At 38.3% G+C, this 24,896-nt stretch overlaps 1 protein-coding gene across 2 annotated transcripts in view; it reads right to left on the bottom strand.

Annotated features, from left to right (window-relative positions):
* LOC150087019 (uncharacterized) overlaps positions 1-16,980 on the bottom strand; it is a 390,202-nt gene extending 373,222 nt beyond the window's left edge. The window contains exon 1 of one of the 2 annotated variants that reach the window (XM_090371746.1): positions 16,865-16,980. The gene's annotated coding sequence lies outside the window, so the exon portion shown is untranslated. Of the gene's footprint in view, positions 1-16,721; positions 16,835-16,864 lie in introns of those variants that run through there. The other variant, XM_090371748.1, reaches the window with a different exon arrangement.
* Positions 16,981-24,896: the final 7,916 nt, after the last annotated feature.

Genomic DNA, 24,896 nt, shown 5'->3' with positions numbered 1-24,896 from the left:
TGTTAATCTATTAGTCTTTGTATCTCCCCCCCCCCCAAGCTAGCAGTTTTCCGACCCACCTAACACTGCCTCGATAGCATCCGCAAATATTTTTGCACCCTTTCTATTTAAGTGCTTCCCATCCCTGTAGAAGCAGTCTCTCCTGTTAACAAGTACAGTACAGGCTGAAATTCATGAATTCAATTTGAATTCATGCTCCCGCAAAAGTGTAATCTGAGCAAGAGGAAAAATCCCATCAGCATTGAGCCTGCTCAACCCATTCAAGACTTTATACACCTCAGTCAGATCATCTCGTAGGAGACTAGTCTCCAGAAGTTGCAATTTGCAGAACTTATGTTCTGCAAATTGACTTAAGACTTAAGTCTTAAAACTTAAGTCGTTTGTACTAGAAGCATTTCCCCGCTGAAGGCAGCCCAACAGGCGCACCTTCATCAGGGTACATCAACACCTTAGTGAACATGGGCGCTTCGCACATGGACTGCGAGCAGGTAGGCTTAGAATCATAACACCTGATGTTGAGGAAAGGTGTTAGAAAGAATATAACTGTTATATTTAAGCCACCCGAATAGTTAAATTCATCTGCCGTGCTGTATCTTATGTCTTTTAATTGTTTGTGTTTAATGGTCAATTTTCTGTTTGCTGGACGAAAACCCCCAGTCAGTCGTAGCAAGGTTTCCCCCCCAGTTTTCTGGGGGGGAAACCTTGCTACGACTGACTGACTCAGCCACGGAGTGAAAAAGCCCATTAATGTTTCTCGCGTCATCGACGGGATTCGAACCCGAGCCTTTTCACCTGGTGTGTGGTATCGATGTTTCGATACCACTGTGCTACGGCGCAGACATTAGAAAGAATAGAACAACATGCAGGAATTTCGACAAGGAGGGTTGCTCTACAAGAGCGTGTACTGAGTCATAGCAGTGTGTGGCGAATTTTACATCGCCAATTACTGCACTCCTACCATTCCAGTGTGTACAAGGTCTCAGCAATACAGACTACCCTCCCAGTGTGCTCCCATAGTCAGTGGCGGATCTTAACAGAAAATATCTGGAAAATGGTTCATTTGTGGCCCGATGTTCCCTGGGACTTTTTTTGTTTATTTTAGTTTGTTCTTTTCACCTTTAAATTATTGACCATCATTTTTGAAACACCCTGTATATTAATGCTACATTTTATTGTCCCCTTACAATATAATTCCAAATAACTCCAGTGCACGTTATTTATTATTTTTTTTTAACTCTCTTCTAATCACATAGTGTGTTGACGAAAGTGGCGTTTGTCAGTTCGCGACCGAATTCAATTGTTTTATGAGCCCAAGTAAGCCATGTGCCTGAATAATTAACAGTTGTAAATGTTACTATAAAAGCCCTAAATACCAAAAAATCGACCTTTTTTAAACAAGGGCAATGTTATCTGTGTTATGTATTCATTATATTCTTAATATAGTGAATGTGAACACAGCTACTTTTCGGGATATAGCAGGTATATTCTGAATGAATTAATTATCATTGCCTCCTTTTTCGCATTGTTATCAACACCCTTGCGGAGATAGGAAATATATCCTTCCATCTCCCTCGGAATTAGAATTAGAAACGTGATAGTTGTATAGAGCTTAAAATTAGGCAGTGATAACTTCTTCATTTTAAATTTCTTCTTCTTTCTAACAATATGTTTGTTAGAATAACCTATTGTGTAGAAATTGTCACATTAAAGCTTCCTTTTGTTAAATTATCCAGTGTGATGTGTAATTTGTTTCACTCTGTTCACGTTTTCTCTCAGAACTTCGGAATATTTTAGTGGTCAGAGGCCCTATAATATATACAAACATGTACCATGACCTTATATATATATATATCCAAAATAAAATGCATAATCAATAAACTAAATATAATAAATATACCAAATTTAATTTAATAAATAAATAAACCAACACAGATCCGATTAATGCCATCTTATATGATTATAGCTACACCATTAGACTCTACCACTATAACTAACATCTTAAATAATAAAATAATACACACACACACAATTAAGGATTAAAACTTAATTTAGAATAAAGTGGGAGACAAACCACCTCCCTGAATTCAGCAGGGTAGCACAATTGATACTAACCAATATAACAAAGAAATACCTACACAGATCATAGTGGTCAGCTCATAGCCTTACCCCAATTAAGCAGCTGTGGAATGGATTCTCGTAACTGGGACAGCTTGTACTAAAGGGCAAACGAAGCTGCGTGAAGTAAAACTTAGGATCGATAACCTACACATGCCTATTCATTCATGACCATGCGGTGAGCAGTGATAACTTAAAGAGTGGAGTCTCTTGGATTGTAAACAGGGTCAACAGCAGATTTGTAATTATCGATCTACCTTTCTCACAAGGCGAACACAAAACTAGAAGAAACAAGGATCTATTAATATCGAGTACATGTAGTTCTCGCTTTAAGAGTTTTTGCTTTACGAGTTCCCGGGTTTACGGTTTTTTTTTTTTTTTTTCAAGTATCAACAAAATCGAAAATATGAAGATTACTTGCAAAAAATGAATGTTAAACATTCATAAATACCGCATTCCAAACCACGCGCGTAGCTAGACAATACAGTGGAACTCGTTTTACGACATTATTCCGCTACCATCGTATCGCGAAAACATCGTAATGTGAATCCAATAACACATTATTTTTTTGTAATTCATTCCACGACCTCGGAAATTCAAATTTTCGTTATATAACTCCTTAAGGTCGTTTTTATAGTGTAAATTGTATTAGTTACCAATTCAAATCATCAAACGCACTATACTTTCATCGTTATCATATGTTATAAGAACCAATTTTGAACGGCTTTGTGATATTTTTCTAAAGCACATTTCTGGAGGTCACGACCATAAAACAATAAAAACAATTTCAATTTGCACTGTCTGGTTTATTTTCTGTTACTGCAAGCAATTATAAACGGGTAGTAAACTCGATATTATTGCATTTAAAAAATACCGATAGCTGGAATTGTGTGGTTTTTACGTTATTATGGTGAAATGTGTTTCCCCTTTACTGAAATCTTCAATCGTATAAAAAAATAATAATAAATAAATTTTCAGAATCTCTTTTCATCCTTTTTTTTCAGCTTCGTAAACTTGTTACTCAGCGCAAAACGTGTAGTTGCAATTTGTGCGTTCCGTTAAAAAATGCTTATGCATGCTATTGAAATTTATAAAGAAAAGAGAAGATTATCTTGGAAATAAACGCCTCTTGAAGCATTTCTGAAGACGACTCCTTGTGCAACACACCAACGAGTGCCGGGCCAATGAGTGATCAACGAGTGTGCATTTAGTCGTGATGATGATGAAGAATAAACATTCTTTAACATTTGTATATCATAAATAATTTCTCTATTATTATAATTTGCTTGGTTTTACAGGCTACGTTTTTATTTCTTTGGATAAATTAATCATTGCTTAAACATAAACTATTTAGCTAATTAATTTCATTGTTGATAACGTAACCCCTATTTTTAACATTATGTCTATGGGAAATAAATTCCCGCTTTACGAGCGCGCGCTAGGAACGAACGAATTAACTCGTAAAGTCGAGAACTACCTGTATATCACTTTCTGGCATATTTCAACAGGAGCTTTCTGTTGAAATCAGTTGGTAATCTTTTGCACATTCGGGTTACATATTGATCCTCGAGATGGGCATGACGAGCAGCCGCCGTAGCCGAGTGGTCAAGCACGCGGGTGCATAAGTACACGTGCCTTGAGTGACCGGGGTTCAGCCTGTGACTGCTAAATACGGTGCTGTTTCTTGTATTTTGTCTATATTATGAACTCCTCTGACCGTTTGGTCGTCCCGGAGTATAAACAGAAAATTTATTTATTTTATTAAATAAGTTCTCTGTACTGCTAGTGAGAAATCATTGTTGATGATTACACATGAAAAATGTATAACTATATATGAATAACACACACACGAACAGTAATTTACTTTTTATAATGAAGAAAGGAAACACAACCGGCTTAACCCTAACCATATCTGGTACCTCAATGGTTTTCATTTGCTGATGCTGATTTTGCTGCTCGTAATGATGGTAGATAAACTTGCTCCTTAACAAAACACCATTTTGGGGAAAACGAAGAAATTATAATGTTGTGAATTGCAAGGACTGAGGTAGTTAAAGAACCGGATCGACTCGTTCCATCCAATGTGCAAAGCTCGTATTCATAAATTTGCAAAGTTAGTTTCAGCAACATGACTTCTATGGGATTGAAGTTCACTTCTGTACTGTAGAAAAAAAATTATCATATCTTAATATATATTTTCCACTAATCCATTAATCCATTTCAAAGTTAATTGTATTTTACATTCCGCACAGCTGGCAATTAAAACGTATCAATTAAAACCAAGTTAGGTATGTAGTAGGTATAGATTATTTCTGTAAGTTGTCCACATTTCAGAGAAACCACAGGTGGCCAACACGACAGGTTTCACAGTATTAATTGCAATGTAGTTTAGTCTTATTCTGGTCATTTTACGACTGAACTGAGATGATTTCTTCAATATTCGTTTTTGCGATAACCTATTTTTAATAGGAACATAAAAAAAAAAAATTGCAGAGAGAGTCGGAGTAACCCATTAGTCTCTAGGCAATTGAAATTGAGCACACAGGAGATCTATAATTTGGCATGCGGTTTCCTAGACTTAAAATATACTACGTTATCAAAATATTGGTACACTATAGGATAATCACAATGAAATTCAATGATTCATCATATTCATCAATTCATCATAAGTTAAGCTAGCGAATACATTTTCTCCTTTTTCAAAGGCAAAATGATACAAATGGTTCAAAGAAAGTGATCACCCCTTAAAATTGTAATTGTCGTCCGAATAACGTAAGTATATGGCAGTATTTTTTACAGATTGCATTAGATAAGATTGACACGCGTAATATTGCATCAACTACTACTTTAAGCTATATAAGCACGCTCTGCAAGAGTTGCAGTCATTCCTTGACTTTTGATTTTGATTTGATTTGGTAGTTGTTGGCGCATCGGCTTCTGTGGCCATATTGCACCTCCCAAGGTTTTTGCAGTACTTTGATCCAAGCCCGAGGCGAGAATCGAACCCGCGACCTTTGTGTTGCCGGGCAGGTACTTTACCCACATTCCTTGACTGTGTCAGGATGGCGAGTTACGTGCAGGTGACGCCACGAAGAAAGAGTGCTATTGTTGCTTTACGTGAGGAAGGATGTTCTTCCCGTCATATTGCTTATAGAGTGTCTTGTAATCAGTCGACAGAGAGTAAATTTCTTACCAAACTCAAGAATACTGGTTTTGCTGATAGGAAAAAAGGAACAGGACGCAAACGAGTCTCTACGCCAAAACAGGACCGCGTTTTGAAGCCGTTATGCCTTAAAAAACAGTAAAGCTTCTTCGTCTGAGCTGAAAAGAGAATGGGAAGAAGATACAAGAGTGGTAGCAAGTGCAATAACAGTCAGAAGACGCCTCTTCAAAAATGGACTTGTAGCCCGTCGTCCTAAGAAGAAGACCCTCACACAAAAAATGAAAAAGGCCCGATTAATTTGGTGTAAGGAGCATGTCAAATGGACCCCCGAGCAGTGGAAGTCAGTTATTTTCTCGGATGAGAAGACATTCAACCTGCATGGCTCTGATGGGAGAAAAACGATTCGCTGTAGACGTGGTGAAGAATACCATCCAGACTGTATGGTGTCTACAGTTCCCTACCAGCCAAATGATATGGGGGTGCATTTAGTATCGCGGAGTAGGTCACCTGCAGTTTATAAAAGGTTCCGTAAATGCCAATGGATACCTGGCTATATTGGAAGGCAAATTGCTGTCAACCATTAGAGACCATTTCAACCTGCCAAGTAACTGCATCTTTCAGGACGACTCTGCTCCTTGTCATCGGGCGAAAAGTTTAAGTAGGCACTTCTGTAGTTACTTTAGCTTCATTTCTGCATTAGAGGTTCGACAGTAATGTGTTCACATTTGTTACAGGTGAAAAAATGGTTGAAAGAAAGGTCCATTACAGCTGTTAGCTGGCCAGGAAACAGCCCGGACCTGAATCCTATAGAGAACTGTTGGCATCGCGTGTGGAATCTACTGTTGCCAGAAAGAAACCAAAGACTCTTCGTGAACTTCAGGAAGCCATAATTCGTGTTTGGAACCACGAACTATTAGTTGATTATCTTCAGAAATTGATCTTTTCAATGCCTCGACAGTGTGCTGCTGTCATCAGGGCCAGAGGCGGTTCAACTAAATATTATTTTGCACCTGGTGAACTTTTCATTTTGTTTTCCATTTAAAATGATAAACTGAAGCAAATTGCGGGCTTTTCAGCCATAATTTTTATGTTTACCAAAACTGTTGTATAAAGGTTGCAAATGCTCATTTTTGAATATTTTGAGAGCACCTGTCAAATATTACTTAGCTTTGCCTTAACTATTAATAAATATATTTTGTTTACTTTCCTATTTATTGTGATGCTAATCATTAAATTAACACACCATCGCGAAAAAGGATTGTGAAATTCGTAGGTGATGCACTTTCTTTGAACACCAGTGTATGTAGCAAGAACCCAGCGAATTCTTGGGCGTGACAGAATGCGAAAATTTAATAACGAAGTGGCCGACAGTATTTTAAGAGAAAGAGAATTCACGCAATGGTGAAATGTGCTGCGACGAGAGTCACAGGAAGATAATTTTGGTGGTGCAAGAGAAACTGTCAGCATAATCATCTTATGTAGAATATTATAGACGTGTAGTTTTCATTACACGAGTTGCGGTGCAAAAACCCATGAACGCAAAAGTCTAAACTCAGCGACGGTTACAATGATCAAAAGGTGACAATGGTGTAGAGCTTCACTGTAATCATCAAAAACTCGTCGAGTGAAGATTCGTTCTTTAAAGTGATTGATCTCCACTGTTTCAATCTGAAGGAAGAATCTTTGGCACCAGCCTGGAGAATACTTTGACACAGACTGCATCTTTACAACTACGGTGAAGTGCTATTTTTGTAAACTGCATATCGAATAGATTGTTCTACCGTGATATTTTAGATCAGTAACCAATTGTACTTTTTTTTTTTTTTTTTTTATGTGAACCCCAAACACGAGAGGTATTAGAACCTATAGTACTTAGTACCGTGCTTGGGCTGGAGGTTGAGAAGACGAAAGAAGATATTTGTTGACATTGGACTTGAACTTCTGTAGATTGTAATTTTCAGGAAATACGTATGAAGGAAGGTTGTTCCAGAAAACGGCAGTTGAATGAATAAATGAGGAAGATGAAAAGTTGGTTCTGTGGGTTTGAAGTTGGACAGTAAATGGATGTTGGCTGGTGTAGGCACGTGTTCGGACTGTTTTGAAAGACAGAGAGGGAATTATAGAAGCCAATTCAGAAGAGCAGTGCCCATGGAAGTATCTGTAGAAGAGGCATGCAGCAGAAACAGTACGTCTATGAGAAAGCAAGTGGAGAGACTCAGTTAGAGATGAATCATTAATTAACCTAACTGCCCTCTTCTGAATGGAATCAAGAAGCCTGAGAGAGGTTTTGGGGGCACCACCCCAGATGTGGGAACAATATTCCATGGCAGGGCGGATTTGCGATTTATACAGATTGAGCAGCTGTTTGGAAGAAAAGTAACGCCGAGAGCGAAAGAGAAAACCCAGTTTTTTAGATGCAGAGGAAGCAATATTTGTAATGTGCTTGTGCCAAGAGAGATTAGAAGTAAGGGTAGTCCCCAAAAGAGATATCATTTTGCCTAGAAATCGGAGTGTCACTAAAGATAAGCATAGGAGCAGAAGAATCCTTTTTGCGAGATATAAGACAAGGCTGAGTTTTAGAAGGGTTGAAATCAACTAAGTTGTATTTGCCCCACTGGAGAATTACCTGAAGATCGGCATTTAAGGAATTGGTAGCAGATTTTCAAGAAGTTGAAGCTGATTGAGCAGGACAAGGTTTCTCAAAATGGAAAATGGAATGCAATGTGCTATCATCGGCAAAACTATGGATAGGATTTCCAGTCAATGGAAGAAGGTCATTAATATACAAGAGGAAGAGTGGGGGAAAGAACTGAACCTTGGGGGACACCGGCATTAGTGGAGAAGTTAGAAGACAGAGAGCCATCTACCATCACCCTCAGTGAGCGATCAGAGAGAAAACTGGATAACCAATTACTAAAAACAGTTGGAAAACCATAAGATGGAAGCTTGTTTAGAAGACCTTTATGCCAAACCATCAAAAGCCTTTGAGATGTCAAGAGCAACTACTTGTGTTTCCCCGAACCTTTCCATTGAATTAGTCCATAAATGGGTAACATAAGCCAGAATATCACCAGTGGATCGACACTGACGGAATCCATACTGGCGATCGTTGATCAGACGGAAGGTTTCTAGGTAGTTTAAGAGTTAGCGGTTAATTGATTTCTCCATTACTTTAGAAAGAGTAGAAGTAATTGCAATGGGACGATAATTGGATGGGAGGGATTTTTCACCGTTTTTTAGGAACTGGCTGGATATGAGCAAATTTCCAAGCAGAAGGAAAAACACCTTTGGAATAAGAAAGTGAAAAAAGGCGGCAAAGAATAGGAATCAGTTCAGAAGCACAGGTTTTGGGAACAAGTGGAGAAATACCATCAGGACCTGGAGCTTTTTTAGCATCACGATTCATCAAAATCTTGATGCTAAAAAATCTTGATGCCAAAATTCATCAAAATCATCCTTCTGATATCTTTTTGACGGAAGACCACAGGAGGCATTGAATGGAGCGTGTTGGGAATAGTGGGAGGTGTTTTACCAAGATTATTAATACATGAGCTGGAAGAAAATGGGACGGTATCAGGTCAGCTTTATCCTTGGCTGAAGTGACAACAGAACCATCTGGTTTGGACAGAGGTGGGAGCAGAGATGGGCAAAAGTGGCGGCCAATAGCTTTGGCAAGAGACCAGAATGCTCGGCTACCATTAGGGCAAGAAGCAAGTTTTCTACTCTGCTTTAAATTGTTGCGAGCTTTGGTGTAGGCAGAAAATGAAACTGAAGAATTAGAAACAAGCCAATTACGATATGCAACATTCTTTCTCTTGGACAGCCTTAGCACATTTATCGGAAAACCAAGGTTTAGATAAAGGACGAGATTTTAAAGTGGAGTGTGGGATAAAGGATTCCATTTCTGCAATAATAATTTTACTGACACGATCTGAGCAATCGTTGACATCAGAAGTTTTGAAACAGTAATCCAACCAAGGAAAAGAAGAAAAGAAGTCTCGCAGGTCATCCCATTTTGCATTCTTGTAATGCCAAACAACACGACGTTGGGAATAGTCCTGAGATAAAGGCTCCATTGGAGAAGAGACAATCACCAAGTTGAATCTGAAGTGCCTAAAGGACGTCTCACTTCGACCGTGTACTTAGAAGGGTTGTTTGTGAGAAAAAGATCAAGCGTATTGGCTGTATGATTAGGATTGTCCGGTACTCTTGTAGGTAAATGAACAATCTGTGCTAGGTCATTAGTAATTGCAAAATCCTCAGCATCTCGACCTGCTGGGTCGGTGTGACTAGAAAACGGAAGCCAGCTGGAGTTGTGAACATTAAAATCACCAAGGAAAATTGCTACTTGCTAATCCATGGAATTAATGGAAAGTACTTGCTAATCCATGGAATTAATGAAATTCCATGAAACGATTACAATTAATCATCCTAAGAAGGCAAAACCTACAAAAAAAAAAGTGCGTTCGTGTTCCAATTTAATTGCGAAGTGAATTAAATTCGCCACAACCACTATGTGAATCCATTTTTGCAAATTAACAGCAAGTAGTTTCCATACAGACATACATTTCAAAAATTAACCTTTGGCATCAGACACCAGTGAACCCAGAAGTCATGTCTTCTCAAACCTTCCCTGAAGGTTGCAGATCCCTGATGTGGATAATGCCGCACTTCCTGCGCTGATAGCAGAACATTTTTCAACCAGAACCTGAAAATGGCCCATGAATAAACACTTGTACAGATAAAATACACAACGGCGCATGTTTTAATCGCTTATACACCCAAAACACTATAACAATAACAGCACCACTGACGAATTGTAGTCTACCACACTACTTATTCGGAACCACGAATTATGTGGGTGAAAGAAATATGGAATGAAACAGAGAGATGGAGAAAAGGAGAGGATAACTGATGTTATCTACAATTTCTCTTAATTACAGCCGTCAATGTAAGAAATTTAGTTGTAGTATCATATCGTTGTTCGAACATAACGTAATCGTTTCTCCCGTAAATGCTGAACAGTTAGGCTGCTCCGGAGTATAAACTAACAGTTTATTTTGAGGTGAGGTTTCCTTGATTAAACAATGTACAACACTGTACAATTAGTCAGTATCTTGCATTACTAAATACCTACATATCTTGCACACACAGTTATAAATACACACAGCTCACACTGAATGCATGTATTTGCGTGCATTTCATCATTTGAGCACTTATCTTTGCCCTGCAATAGAGAGAGAACAAAATCTAACGCCGTGACATTCGGAGATTTACTCTGTCACTACTAAAATTTTCTTTGCAACTTTTTTTCGTTGAATGTTGTTTTTCTTATTTTATGAAGTAAAAAACATATTCAGCTCGAAGCATGAGGGATATCATATTAACTTGACTTCTTTAATGGAACGATAAAACCGTCTCAGTCACTACTGAAGTGCTGACAAATTTGGAGAGAATAAAACATTTAAAAATTGTTGAATACTTTTTTTTTTTTTAAGGTGGGTTAGCATATATGTGTGTAGCGCCTACTTTCTTCACCATGTCCGTCGGATCGCATACTTAACTCATAGTGGATGGATTTCCATGGAAATTTATATTTGGCTCTTTTAGAAAATTTGTAGAGCCTTCCCAAAATTTATTTAAAACTATACCAATAGAAATTCAACAATTATTACTTCTCTTTTTTTAAAAAATACATATCACAGTCTATCCGTATAGTCTAGCCTGCACTGGACTGGATTTTATGTTTGTTGTTGCGCCCCGGTTGGAGGAATAAATGGGCAATAATAAAGGAAATTGAAACAAAAATAAATTTTCATTTAAATTCTTTAATTCTTTTTATTTAAATTTTATTCTGTTTATACTCCAGGACGTCAGTGGGAGTTCATAAGATAGAGGGAATACGACAAGAAAATGTTTTCCCTTCACATATAAAAGTCGTTGCTTTTTTATCGGTTTTTTTTTTTTTTTTTGTTATTAGTTTACTAAACTCGTAAATACAGTTAGTTCTGCTATAACGTGCATTTTAGTAACGCGAATTTGCTCCAACGCGACTGATATATTAGGGAACGATGCGAGTATAACTGGGGCGCCTCGGTAGCCAGGTGGGCAGGAGCAGCAGTGCGTAGCACACGCTTCTTGATTAGGCCGGGGTTCGAGCCCGTCACCACCAAATACGGAGGATACGAAAAGGTCAGGGAATGACACCGCATATCCCCGGAGCAATATGGCCTTAGTTGCTAATGTTCCTAAAAACCAAATAACAACAACAACGAGTATAACTGTCGCCACCGTAATAATAATGATAAAGCCACATCGCTGCACAGAACTGAGAAAAGCGAAGGCAAGAGTTGAATGTAAATCTACTTTATTTTCTGTGCATAATGGAAAGATAACATATGTTGCAAGGGACAATATGAATGAATAAATAAAAAAACATCAGTTAGAAAATTTTAATTAGTTAGTTAATTTCTATTAATTAGAAAATTTTAAATTATTTCTCTGAAATATTTTTTCTGTTAATTGAAATATTATCACTTATGACTGCTACAACATTAAAACCAATTTTCTTCAAGCCCAGAATAATTTTTTTCGAAACTGAATGTAATTTTTCTGCAGTAATATTTTTCACGGATAAAATATAAATGATATCTTTGTAACTTGACAATAAGTTTTGAATCATAAATACATATGCAAATACATAGCTGGGACAGTACTATCAAAAGAATTTCCCAGTACCTTTGTAATCAATATAAGGTTTCAGATGAATTTCATCGATCATTAAACTAATTTTGCATTCTGAAGAATTTAAAAAAGCCAATTTCTGTTTAGTATACATCAAAAAATGATTCTCTTGCTGGTAATCTAGAATTTTTGGATTTAGAGAAGAGCAGAGCCTACGAATAGTACTTGGATGAGAAAGAAGTAGAAATGCAGAATGCTGTAGAAATTTCTAGGCATATGGAGATATCAAAAACACCAAAGACAAACATATTAACACTTCGAATATCTGTATGCATTCTTTTGACAGGGTAACAAATGTAATTGTTCGCATATGAATTTAAACACTGATGCTCTCTCGTTTTAGGCATTATTGTTACGGTGGTGACGGTTTAACGCGATTTCGTTTGCGAGTAATACCAGGTGAACGCAAAACCCGGCACCAAGTTGAACGTAGCGACCTGCGCAGCAATACATACGAGTTTATGAAGCTTAAAAAATGTCAAACGTCAAATGTGTGAGAGTTATATTTCCCATTTACTGTAGTTGTATCGGTCGGAGACACACTGTTGTCATTCACTGTATTCACAAGATAACAAATGATATTGTAGGCTGACTCGCGTTTTCAGGAGCTCACATTTTTCTGTTCGAACAGAAATTTCGTGGGGTACGATATCGTGAGCGGAGGAGCACATTTCTGGAGGTCGCTACCATAAAAGAACAAAAACAATTTGCAGTTCCCAGTTTACTGGGCTTTTCTGTTAGTGCCATCTAATTATACACGGTTGTAAACTCGATCTTATTTCATTTGCAATAATACCGATAGCTGGAATTCTGTGGTTTTTTTTATGTTATTATGGCGAAATATTTCCCCTTCCATGAAATCTCCAATCATATAAAAAACATAAATACATTTTCAGAATCATCTTTTCATTCCTATTTTTTAAGCTTCGTAAACTTGTAACTCTGTATTTCACTTGTGCAATTTGTGCGTGCCGTGTTCGTCGTTATTGATTCTTTATCTTTTTTACTGTTTTAAATTTTACAATAAAAAAAAAAAAAAAATGTCAGTGAACAGAAATATCAATTAGTATGTATATATTACAGTGCTATATTTACTGTAACATTTATTTATTTGTTAGAAATTTAAAACGTTTAAACCCGTGTTAGCAATTTTATTGGGTTTCTTACTTTTTTTAGCGTTTTACTTACCACACTGAACATTTTTTTTTTTGAATGCTGCCCCATCCCTATTTTTCCCATAAGCAATGTTGTTTTTAATGTGCGAAATGCCATAACGCGGAATTTTATATATTACAATATTTTTATCATAACAGAAACCTTAAATATATATCATTTCATGTGTATATAAATAAATTTTCTGGTCACGTGTTATATTTTCAACTGTATAAATCCTTTTTCTGCTTATACTCCGGGACGGCCACACAGAGTCAGAGGAGTTCACAAGGTAGAGAGAGAGAGAATACAAAATATTGTAGTATTTAGCAGTCATGCGGGCTTCAACTGCTGTCAATTCAAACGCGTGTATCTATGCACGCTCCAGCTTGGCCACTTGGCTATAGCGGAACAGCATGTTCGATTTTTGATGATAATCATTTCTGACAATTGTATTATTTAAACTCCGAGAAGCAAATACAGTTTATCCAACTCGTTAATTTAATAATATTTAGCAAGCTGACAAGTCTCACTGGCTGCCTTATGTAACTGTAAAGTGAACTGCCTTCCAAATAGTTCGTGGTATTCGCACGTAATAGCAGTGAGGGGTGTTCAGCAGTTCTCAATGTTTATTGACTCACGAACTCCTTCTTTCTTCTTCAACGCCTTCTTCACACATCTCTCTCTTCTTCACGCCGCGCCAAAATTCCATATAATATATATAATAATATTTTTATTAATAATTTATATATAATAATTATAATTATAATTTATTCTATATAATATATGAAGTTTTGGCGCGGAAGAAATATATTACATTATATTTCTTCCATGAACCATTTCCACCTTTCTTCACGTCACAACCTGGCCAATTAAATCCCTCTCTTATTTATTTCGCCTCATTCCTTCTTGCCTTAGTTTAATCATTACATTTATATAATTTTTTTTTTGGTAGCTCCTCGAGCTAAGTATCTATCTTTACTTTACTACCTTTCTCACTGGAAACACTTCACAAAGTTTTCAACTGCCATTCTTTATGATCCGTTCCGGTTAAGGGCACCGGAAACATAGAACTAAAATTATATCTATTATTCATTAAGCTACTTATTTTCCACTATCTAAATTCTTATCCTACAATTTGTCCTAATCATTCTGCCCTTTTCATTTCAAAAGCTTGTTTTCCTATGTAAATCTAAGCAGACGCCATTACAGAATTTTTAGTGCGAACCCCCCTGGAACAGTTTCGCGAACCCCCGGGGGGTTGCGAACCTCCAGTTTAAGAGAATAATTCTTATGAAATACTTTCTTAGATATGATAATACTAAACAAGTCTTTGTAAATGCAGTATAGTGAAATTCATTAGTTTGATAAATCACGCAACCTGAAGAGGAAGAGCAGAATAATGGCTTAAAATAAAAATGTTCCCAGTTAGAAGCAGGTTGGCTCTTATAAGTTGTTTTGGTACATAACTATTTTGATCATAATGAGTCAGTTCATATAATTGGTTGACGAGTATTCAGCCCTAATCTACCCTGATCCCGAGAATTTATACTGGCAAATACAGGGGGATTTCCGAGCCTGAGTGTACAAACCTGTACATACGCCAGAGGAATGTAGCTGAATGTGTTTAGGGCAGGTTTGGGGAGGAAAAAGAAAGAGAGAGAGAGAGAGAGAGAGAGAGAGAGAGAGAGAGAGAGAGCGCAAAAAATCCTCTGCTTGACTAATTCAAACCCGAGTGAAAAGATGATCAAAAATGTATCCCCTCTAAACGAGTACCAAGCGACTAAGCTACTATACGGACACGGAGGTCAATTCATAGTTTTTTTTTTTTTTAAATCATGTTTTACGTCTGTAAAAGTGTTCACGGCAGATTCGCACGTTGCCTGTCTCCTATTAATTTTTTTTTCTAATTGTATTGAATTTTTTTCTAATATGTAGTTCCCTATTATAAACAGCACTCACTAGTAGGCAGGACTGACTTAGAAAATCGAAGGTCAGGTACAAAAGTGTGTGTGCGCGTGCAGAACCTTTTGCAATTCAAAAATTATTACCAGTACATTTTGTCAAAATTAAAAAAGAATTTTTTAATTCTTTTTTAATTTTGACAAAATTTTGCACAGTCCTACTTTTTTCTTTATAAAAAGAAAAAAAGTGTGACTCTGTGCAGTTGCACCACTGGTACCATCATGCAAACGACCCTGCATGTAGAGATCACAATTCTAAAAAAAAGATACAATTGTTACTATCACCAAACGCAAGTTTCGCAGGACCTTTTCAAGAATATTGACTAAAAATATCCTTATAGTTTATTTATACCAACAAAGAAAGGAGCAATATGATATGGGTCATAAACGCAGGCATTAAAAATGTACATTATGTTTTTCATAAAGTGCACTGCGTTTCTAATTTTGGAAAGCGAATAACAAACAGGCCATACGGCTGATTTTTTAATCCTCTTATTCACACTCTGATGAAGTTTCGTCGGCAATTAAATACTTATTATTTATTTATTTATTTTTATCAAAAATAATAGTCTTTATTTTATAAATTATTTACATCGTTGTATTCGTAATGTGTAGCGTAGTGTGGACCTTCTAAATCGACATACCCTGGGCGAACGTTCGTCCCGGTGTTCGCTGCCGAATCCCTAATAACGACGTGTGTAAGGAGTTCATTACGCTATACAACAAGATTTTTGTCAGTACCTTTATAAATAATAATTGCTTCTTATACGCAATATAGTGACAGAATATCTTTCAGAAGTGTATCGAAGCTTTTACTGAACCTACTTCAAAACTGACTGATGCCAGAACTGCAGGCTGATATTTGAGAGAAGACATTTCGAAACGGTCGCTGATTACTGTATCATTAAACTTCAGGTTGAACATACAGTTTCATAAATTTGAGTTGTTAAGATGTTATTTTAGAAATATTTAGATAGACAACGCAACCCGTTGTTCGCAAAAAATATTGTTTAATCACCGTTGCTACTTGATTTACACAAAACTACGAGTTAAAAATTCCAACACATCTGGTAGCTTAAAGGACCATTTTCTCACTAGCGGATTTTTGTAGAAACAGATCATTATGAATCCTCCGAGATTAAATACCATTATTTTAATGGATAAAGAGCTAATAGTTAATCTTTCATGGTTAATTTTAAACATTCATAGAAATTACAAATCAACATTAAGAATAATTACCACAAAAGTAAATCTGATGAATTTAACTTAATTGATCTGAATGCATTTCGAAGAAACTTCAATAAAATAACAAACTGCATTAATCAATATAAAGAATTTCACGAATCTGAATAAAAATTCAATTGTTGCTTCTTTTCATTAAACCAACAATTAAAGATAAATGACATGTATGCTAATCGCAAATGCAATTTTTAATAAAAGTTATATCTATTATACTGGTACTGTACCTAAAACTAAGTTCAGTGTTAAAGAAACTAGTCTGTTCATAATTCAATGTTCATAATGCAACAAGAAAATCAGAGGATGGTGAGAGAGAGGAGTGAAGAAGAAAAAGCTCAACGTACCTTATAACTGAAATAGTTTGCACACAATTAAGTTATCAGTCACACTAGTATCCAAACATGCCTTTCGAAACCTGTCGTTAGGCAAACTCATACACCTGCTTCTTACCAAGCACATAAAGGATCCAAATAAACTGACTACTTACCCACATCAGGCCGGACTGACACGGCTACCGTTCGGCCGACATTATAGATGCGCGAGCTTCGACATACATATTACGTTGGTGCACTGCACCACCGCAACCTAGACCCGACAGTCCCTTGTTCAGATGCCTGTGAGCGTTCAAAGAGCATGCGCAATTCATTTCATTGGAGCAATGGCGGTTTTATGTACAAAGTCAGAGACGTACGAATACGACGATGTATAACAGATTCTATCTACAATTTAGATGTAAGACCGATTGTTGCTAGTTAGGCAGCCATTTCTGAGAAGCATACGAATCACATACGCTAGTTTTGAAATATTAAAGCACTAGAGGTCATGAATATTTCTAGAAAAAGTATAACTTTTACTACACAAATTAAGCGTTTTTTCAATGTTTCCACTTTTTTCTCCCTCCGCTTTCTTAGCGTTGTCATAGCCACCCTGCTGTTTCGTTAGCGTTTCGGTCCAACTTATATCGATGTTCGACCTACATTATTTCAGAGTAACCAGATAATTTAATAACGATCACATAAACACATAAAGGCACTTAGTTCTAGTGAGGTAATTATATTATTCACCCGACCAGTTAAAAGGTCCAGTTTCAAGCATATTAAAAATAATGTAACACTCATATACCGGTTTAAAACTATCAAACATGGCTTTCTTAGTGTGTGCGTGTGTGTGTGTAATAAACTATGTGCTTCCACATAGTTTATTGGAAGCACATAGTTTATTACACACATAGTTTATTACAGATAGTTTATTAGATACCGTGTCATGTAAGCCGATTTACTCATTTTACTCATGTAAGCCGATTTACTCAGAAAATATGCTCTTATCACAAAAAAATTTGTCACAAATAAAATTTTACTAATAACTTGATAACGAATTAAAAATAAATAACTAAATAAATACATATAGAAAAAAATAAAGTTAAGCTGATTGTAATATTCTAACCAATTTCCAAACAAGCTAATTTAAAAACGCTTTGAAATCGATCCTCATTATTTAATATTTAGAGTGATTTTCAGCTTTTTCCTTGGTGAAAGCTGGCAAATGAGAAGTATTGGTGAGATCCCATTGAGAAAAGATATGTGTAATAACTGGTAATAAGGTGCTTCATTATTTAAATATCACATCAAAGTTAATAAAATATTTTATTAACGTTGTATATTATTTTCCAAGTGAACTATTATACGTTATGACACACCTAAATTTTATTTGTAATATTTCCGATTTTGCCGTCGGATCTCACAATCCGGGATGTCGTGGGCTAATACAAGCACCGGTACGAAGTGCATGGCGGACCCCTCTTGTGTGCCTGTGCATGTGTGTGTGTTCACGAGTAAATGTGGGGGTTAAAAAACAAGTCAGTTCTAACCTAGTACATCAATAAGGTAAATTAATAAAATAAAAGAATTTTTTATTATTTTAAGTCTGTATATTTTTTGCCGATTATTAAAAGTTGAATTAATTTCTTAATAATATAATATAGAGGTCTCCGCTGGTGGCCCCCATGAATTATTGCGGAACCAAGTATTCTAGATCTTTTAACCCCCTCCTCGGGCTTGTCCACAGTTTGAATCCCCGTTCAATTCCTTGCATCACGGGGCTTAACAGATCAATCGGTAAACCCGTCACCACCAAATACGAAGGATGCGGAAAGGTCAGGGAATGACCACCGCATATCCCGGAGCAATATGGCCTTAGTTGCTAATGCTCCTAAAAACCAAAAAATAACAATAACAATCGGTAAACCACGCTTTTTGTTCATGTTTCGAAAGCAGCTGACCACACTATAATTTTTTTATTTGTTATTAAGAAAATTTCTTATTCACTGAATTTTTAGTAAATGTAAAATAAATAAATTCATATAAATAATGAACTTTTTTTATTTGACATTTTATAAAATTTTGTATCTACATTTAAGTACCGTATCACCATTTTCACATAGGTGAAAATAGTGGTCTTATAAACATGTGTATGTGCCACCACTTTATCAATATACCACCACTTCATACTTCTATGAAGTTTTGATAAAACTTCATAGAAGTATGAAGTTTTTCACCCACTAGGAAGTTTTAATTAGTGCTATTATTACCACTACGGTGATAAAAGCGCCCACTATGAAGTTTTACTAGCTGCAATACTGATGTTACAAAGCAAACGCTAAAAGCCACACGCGGATATTTGATTGAGCTGCCTGTATGTTTAAGTTGGCAATCTTGTGACACAGCCTATTAGTATTAATATTAGTAATGGTAAACGATGCAAGAAAGCAAGTTTATACAGCATCAGCAAAAAAAATAAATAAATAAAATCCCATTTCACCTATCCATTCCCTCCAATAGTTTGTCTATTCTTTCTTGAATTTATTTAAGTTATCAACTTTCACAACAACACATGGAAGTTTGTTCCAGCAATTAACCACCCGCTGGCGCTAAAGGCAAACTTCTGCACATCTATTTTGCAACCATCCTTCCTCAATTTGAATGTATGCTCCCTCATGTGCGTAGTCTCAGGAAGAGGAAAAATCCCATCAACACTGAGCTTGCTTAATCTATTCAAAGCCTTAAACACCTCAGATCTCCTCGCAGGTGCCTAGCCTCCAAAATCTGCAATTTCCAGAACTGAAGCCTTGGTAACAGCATCCCGTTGTTCATGTGACCAATCTCATTGCCCTTCTCTGTACCCGCTCCAGCAGTACTCAAGATGTGGCCTAACCATTGTCTTATACAATGGAATATCACCTCCTTATCCCTGACAGCAAAATTTTTATTTTTATTTAATTATTATTCAATTTATTACATATGCTTCACCCCTGAACAGCCTTCAGCTAGGAGGGTGCCTATATACATTTGTACATTATAACTTAGACAGCAAACATAGAAATCGTACATAAATTACGCATATAAAACATTAGTTTCTATAAAATAATACAACAAATAACATATAATGTGAGCAAATAAAGCACATACAAATATATACAGTGACACAGCAAAAGGTAGAGACATACACACATACGCAACCTAATATATGCATATACGACTAATGCATATACATACAAACAAATAATAATTTAAAACAAATTAATTCTTCAGTAAAGTACAGTTCATGGGAGATTCCATCCTGAAGGAGTTAATCAGGAAACTTCTACAGTTGTATGTGGTGGTACATGTCCTGTATCTTCTCAGATCTGTATGCTTTCTCATCACAGAACTTGTGGGGATCAATCTTCAGGGTGTTGTACGTTTGGAGGATATCAGATGGAAAACATCTGAGCATAATTAAATTCTGTAATAAGCTTCTTAGGGGAATCCATGCACTATTGCAAATGACGCGGGAAAGCCTAGGGCCTACAACAAGATTATGGACATTTGGAGCGTCAAAGCGATCGGTGAGGAGTTGACAGAGATTGCGCAGATTTCCTGTAATGAGCAACTGATTCCAAGAAGTGCAACCAAGGTATTGATCTCGAGATGGTGAAAGGGTGGCCATTAACACGGTTCAACCACCTTAAAATCCAATACTCGATACCCCATGAATTTTTTGATGTCAGTGAGGGGAGCAGAGGACCAGGACCAGGCATACACGGGAATTGGAACAAGACATGTTTGTATGTAGTGAGTGGCAAGTTTTTGTTTGCTTACTCCAGTAAGTTCCTGTCTTATCGCCCACATTGCTGACAGAGTTGTCAGCAATGTGGGCGAAGTGTTGGCGAAGTGCTGTTGGATGGTCAGGCCTTCATTCCAGGTGAGCCCCTAGATCAGTGTGATTAGAGCCCTTTTGGACCCTAATACCATTGATGTAGATGTCTATGTTCATTTTCTTCTTCAGGTTGGTGAAAGACATTTGTGCTGACTGGGTGGAATTTATGGATAGACCAATATTCTCAAGATAATGGTCAAGTTCTTCTATTAGGGCAGTGGCATGGGCGTTGATCGCGTCAGATTTGTCACCGTGTTTTGACGAGACGAAGAGTTTTATATCATATGCATAAGAGCTGCAGTCAGGATGCGTAGAGAGGGAGGGGTCCAAAGCGGCAGCAAAAAATACTGCAGAAAGGAGGCCACCTTGGGGGCGTCCTCTGCAGACGACGTGGTTTCGATTGGAAGGTTCTATGTTCTACTCTCAAATGCCTTTGTTTGAGAATGGAAACGATGACTTAATAGGCCTCCCTGTATTCTGAAATGCCTTTCAAGTTTTGTCATTAAGGAATTGATCGAGACATTATGGAAAGCAGCTTTAATGTCTAAAAATACTACATCAATCTGTTCTTTGGCGTTTAGAGTTGTGTGGATCCGAAATAGGGTGTCCATTAGGGTGTCTAAATTCCTGTATATCATACACAAAATCCCATGAGCTCTCCTGGCAGTGTGTCTGCAGTCCTCAGAGAAACTCATATCTGACTGCACAATTACTCCCAGGTCTTTTTTCATTCTCCACAAACCTGAGTGTAGTAGTACCACAGAGTTGATACGTTAGTATGTGATTACTGCGACCCATACGCAGTACTTTGTACACCGATGAGCCAAAACATTATGATCACCTACTTAATATGATGTTGGTCCTCCACGTGCAGCCAAAACAGCTCGTACCTGGCGAGGCATGGACGCTACAAGATTTCTAAATGTGTCTTGTGGTATCTGGTACCAAACGTAACCAGCAGATCCTTTAACTGCTGCAAGGTCCATGGTTGAGACGCCGCAGATCGCAGTTGCTGTTCCAACACAAACCACATATGTTCGATGTGATTGATATCTCTGAAATTTGGAGGCCAGGGCAATACCTGGATGCCTTCCTCATGTTTCGTGAACCAGTCTTGAACAAACCGAGTGGTGTGGCATGGCGCATTATCCTGCTGAAAGATGGCACCGCCAGAGGGGAAGACCGTTGCCATGGAAGGGTGTACCTGGTCAGCAATAATATTTAGGTAAAGTATGTTGATGTCAAACAGGACCAGGGGTTTCCCCCCCATCTCCGAGTTGCATTCATTGTAGGTGAACCAGTTCACTGGGAAGGCCAGAGATTTAAAAGTGTATGGATATTGTAAATGTGTAATGTCATGTACCGTTGTTTCTATGGCCATTCAGCCGCTGGACCCCTCCTGAGGCCCAACGTTGCCCGCACTTCGCCCCGTGGAGGCAGACCAGGTACACCAGTATTTTGAGTAGGTACTCTGGCAGGTCCTGCCCCCTACTTTCCTGAGATTTCAGCGGCTAAGACCTAAAAAAAAAATTATCGATTGCGTTGGGATGTCGCTTGAAATAAATAGGCCGAGTTTGGGCGAAACTGTAAATTTGGTTGAGATAAGATCTGATGTGTGTGGGGCATTCGCTTGTGTGCAGACGGAGTGGGGGAGGGGAGGTGGAAGACTGGAGAGTAAAGGCAGAAGAATGGGGACGATAGAGAAGATGTCCCCAGATGATCAGTGGGGTATGTCCATGCCCCACCAGGAGAAGAGAGGACGACGGGGGGGAGGCAAGAGGCTGTCTTCCCCCACCCCGCCGGGGAGTGTGGTTTGAAGTGAAACGGGCTGGAATTCTCGATTTAGGTCGCCAATAAGGCTATTGGCAGCAAGCTGCGTAGTCTGGGCTTAAAGTGTAGCAGTCCGGTCCAACGATTATGGTCATTCATGTGGCATGGTTCCACATCCATATTGTCTTCAGTTAAGTATAGAGTTGTGTGTCGTTTTAGAGTGTCCAGTTAGTCAGTCTTTTGTTGTGGCTCAGATTCTGTTCTCCGGAAGGGAGAATCTTAGTCCACATGCCGTATTTTGTAGTTAGATCAGTTGAGCCTTTTTTTGTGGTCAGATTTGTTGTTGTCCAGATCCCTGTGTCGGGTTTCTCCTATTCCTCATGATTAGGTTGTTTGGTTCGGCGTCTCGCGAATAGTTCCTGTAAATATTCAGAAAAGGCGATGTATGTCTCCTTGCCTTCTAAGAGACGTTGTTCTTGGTCTTTGGGACAGTATTGTATTCTTGTGGCCATTTGGCAGCGGAGGTCATCATATTGGTGGCAGTCATACATAAGGTGCTGCCAGGTTTCTTGCTCGCCGCAGGTACAGTTGGGATCGTAATTCTGAGTGAGGTCAACTTGACCTTGATGGCACCGTGCCCTGTTAATAGGTAGGTCGTGAATAAGCTTGGTGAATACCAGGTCGGAATCTTCGGCTGAAACCTGTCAACTTTGGGGAGGAATTTTTTGTTGATTTGTCCCTTTGTGAAGGCATCCCAGCGCACCTGCCACACCTGCAGCAGGTGAGTCTGGAGCCTTCTTTTTTGTGCAGCGAGGTTGTTTGCGGGGTTTGCATTGAAATCCTGGTGTCTGCAGGCTGTATTCCTGGTGAGCTCATAGAGCATACCTCTTTTGACCACCTCAAGATCAAGTGGGCGGGCTCCTGCGATAATCTGTAGTGTGTGTGCTCACCGTGCTGCAGGCACGGATAGCAGACAATAGCATAGTTCTGTGGGTGGAATCCAGGATCCTTAGGTTGACAGTTCAGTTCAGTTTGAGTTTATGTATAACTGTCTCTGGTGGCGCCCAGACTGATGTCCATCTCTACCTATATTCATGTATCAAAATGGAAAAAAAAAAAATATATATATATATATGGACCACTTATGGACCATATATATATATATATATATATATATATATGGACCACTGATGGACCACTTATCCATCAGGAAGCAGGCAACATATAGGCAACCACATCCTGGTGTCCGTCTCCGCATGTGGGTCTACTATACTGTCTAAAAAAAAAATTACTATATTAGGGTTACCCGTAAATGATTACATTAACCCGTATTCGTGTCTGTAAATTGCGTGTGTTCTCTGGTCGATTTGCCTGTTTTGCTGGACGAAAAAACCCTCAGTTTCTGAGGGAAAAAAATCTTGCTATCTACGCCTGAGACCGACTAACTCAGCCACGGAGTGAAAAAAGCCAACTAAAGTTCCTCGCGTCATCGACGGGATTCGAACCCGGGCCTTTTCCACCCGGTGTGGGGAGGACGGTTACGATACCACTGTGCTACCCACGCAGACTACTATACTGTCTGTGTAACACAAAAATCCTGCACCCACCAGCAATTGTGCAAGTCTGATGGGTGCCAGCGTCCTTAGGTTGACAGCAGTGCCGCTGCATATGTTGCTATTGGCCTTGTAGTACAGCTTCATTGTGCGTTGGTTTAATCCCCAGTCTCGCCGAGCGATTCTTTTAACCAGGGCAGTGCAGAAGCGTATCTTTTTTCTCAGGTGGTTGAGGTGTGGTTTGAACGACAGTTGCGTGTCGAGTACGACTCCCATATATTTGTTAGTTTTAGTGGGTGAGATTTGGAGCAAGTGAAGTCCAACCCAGTTTTGGAGGGTTTGTATGGTGTGGTTTGCTTGGATCTCCAACTGTAGTCTGGAGCTGCCTGCAATTGTCAAGACAAGGTCCTCCGCAAAAGCCTGCGAACGAACTTCCTCCAAGTCCTTGTTCAGGAAATCGTCCATCAGCAAGTTCCACATAGTTGGTCCCAGCACTGACCCTTGTGGGCAGCCTCTGTGGATTTGTTTCTGTATTGCCTTGTAGGGGGTAGGTCGTGAATAAGCCTGGTGGATACCAGGTCGGAATCTTCGGCTGAAATCTGTCAACTTTAGGGAGGAATTTATTGGTCTGTATGAAGATGGTTGTTCAGGTGGTTTATTCGGGTTTTTGATTATTAGTTTTAGATTGGCTATTTTCCAGTCGAGGGAGAAGGATCCGTCTAGCATGCATCGGTTGAACAGTTGGAGTAATAGATCAGGGACAATTTCAGTGACCTTAATGATCTCCGGCTCCAGGAGGTCCGGGCATTTTTTAGCAGTTATATGTGATGCAGCCTGCAAAAGCTCATCTTTAGAAAACTGTGGCTCCACATCTTCAGTTTGATAAGCCTCGTATTCCCGACACGTCCTAATGTGTTCCTCTGTTTGTAGGTCCACATGAGGGCTGAAGGTAGTATCCAGGATGTTATTTGTTGATGCGTCCAAGGAACACATTGCAACACC

This window comes from Mastigoproctus giganteus, chromosome 4 (genome assembly GCF_048544385.1).
Source record: "Mastigoproctus giganteus isolate SK-2022 chromosome 4, ASM4854438v1, whole genome shotgun sequence".
Classification (NCBI taxonomy): domain Eukaryota; kingdom Metazoa; phylum Arthropoda; class Arachnida; order Uropygi; family Thelyphonidae; genus Mastigoproctus; species Mastigoproctus giganteus.
The sequence above is the reverse complement of the archived record's forward strand: the minus strand, read 5'-3'. Positions and strand labels throughout refer to the sequence as shown.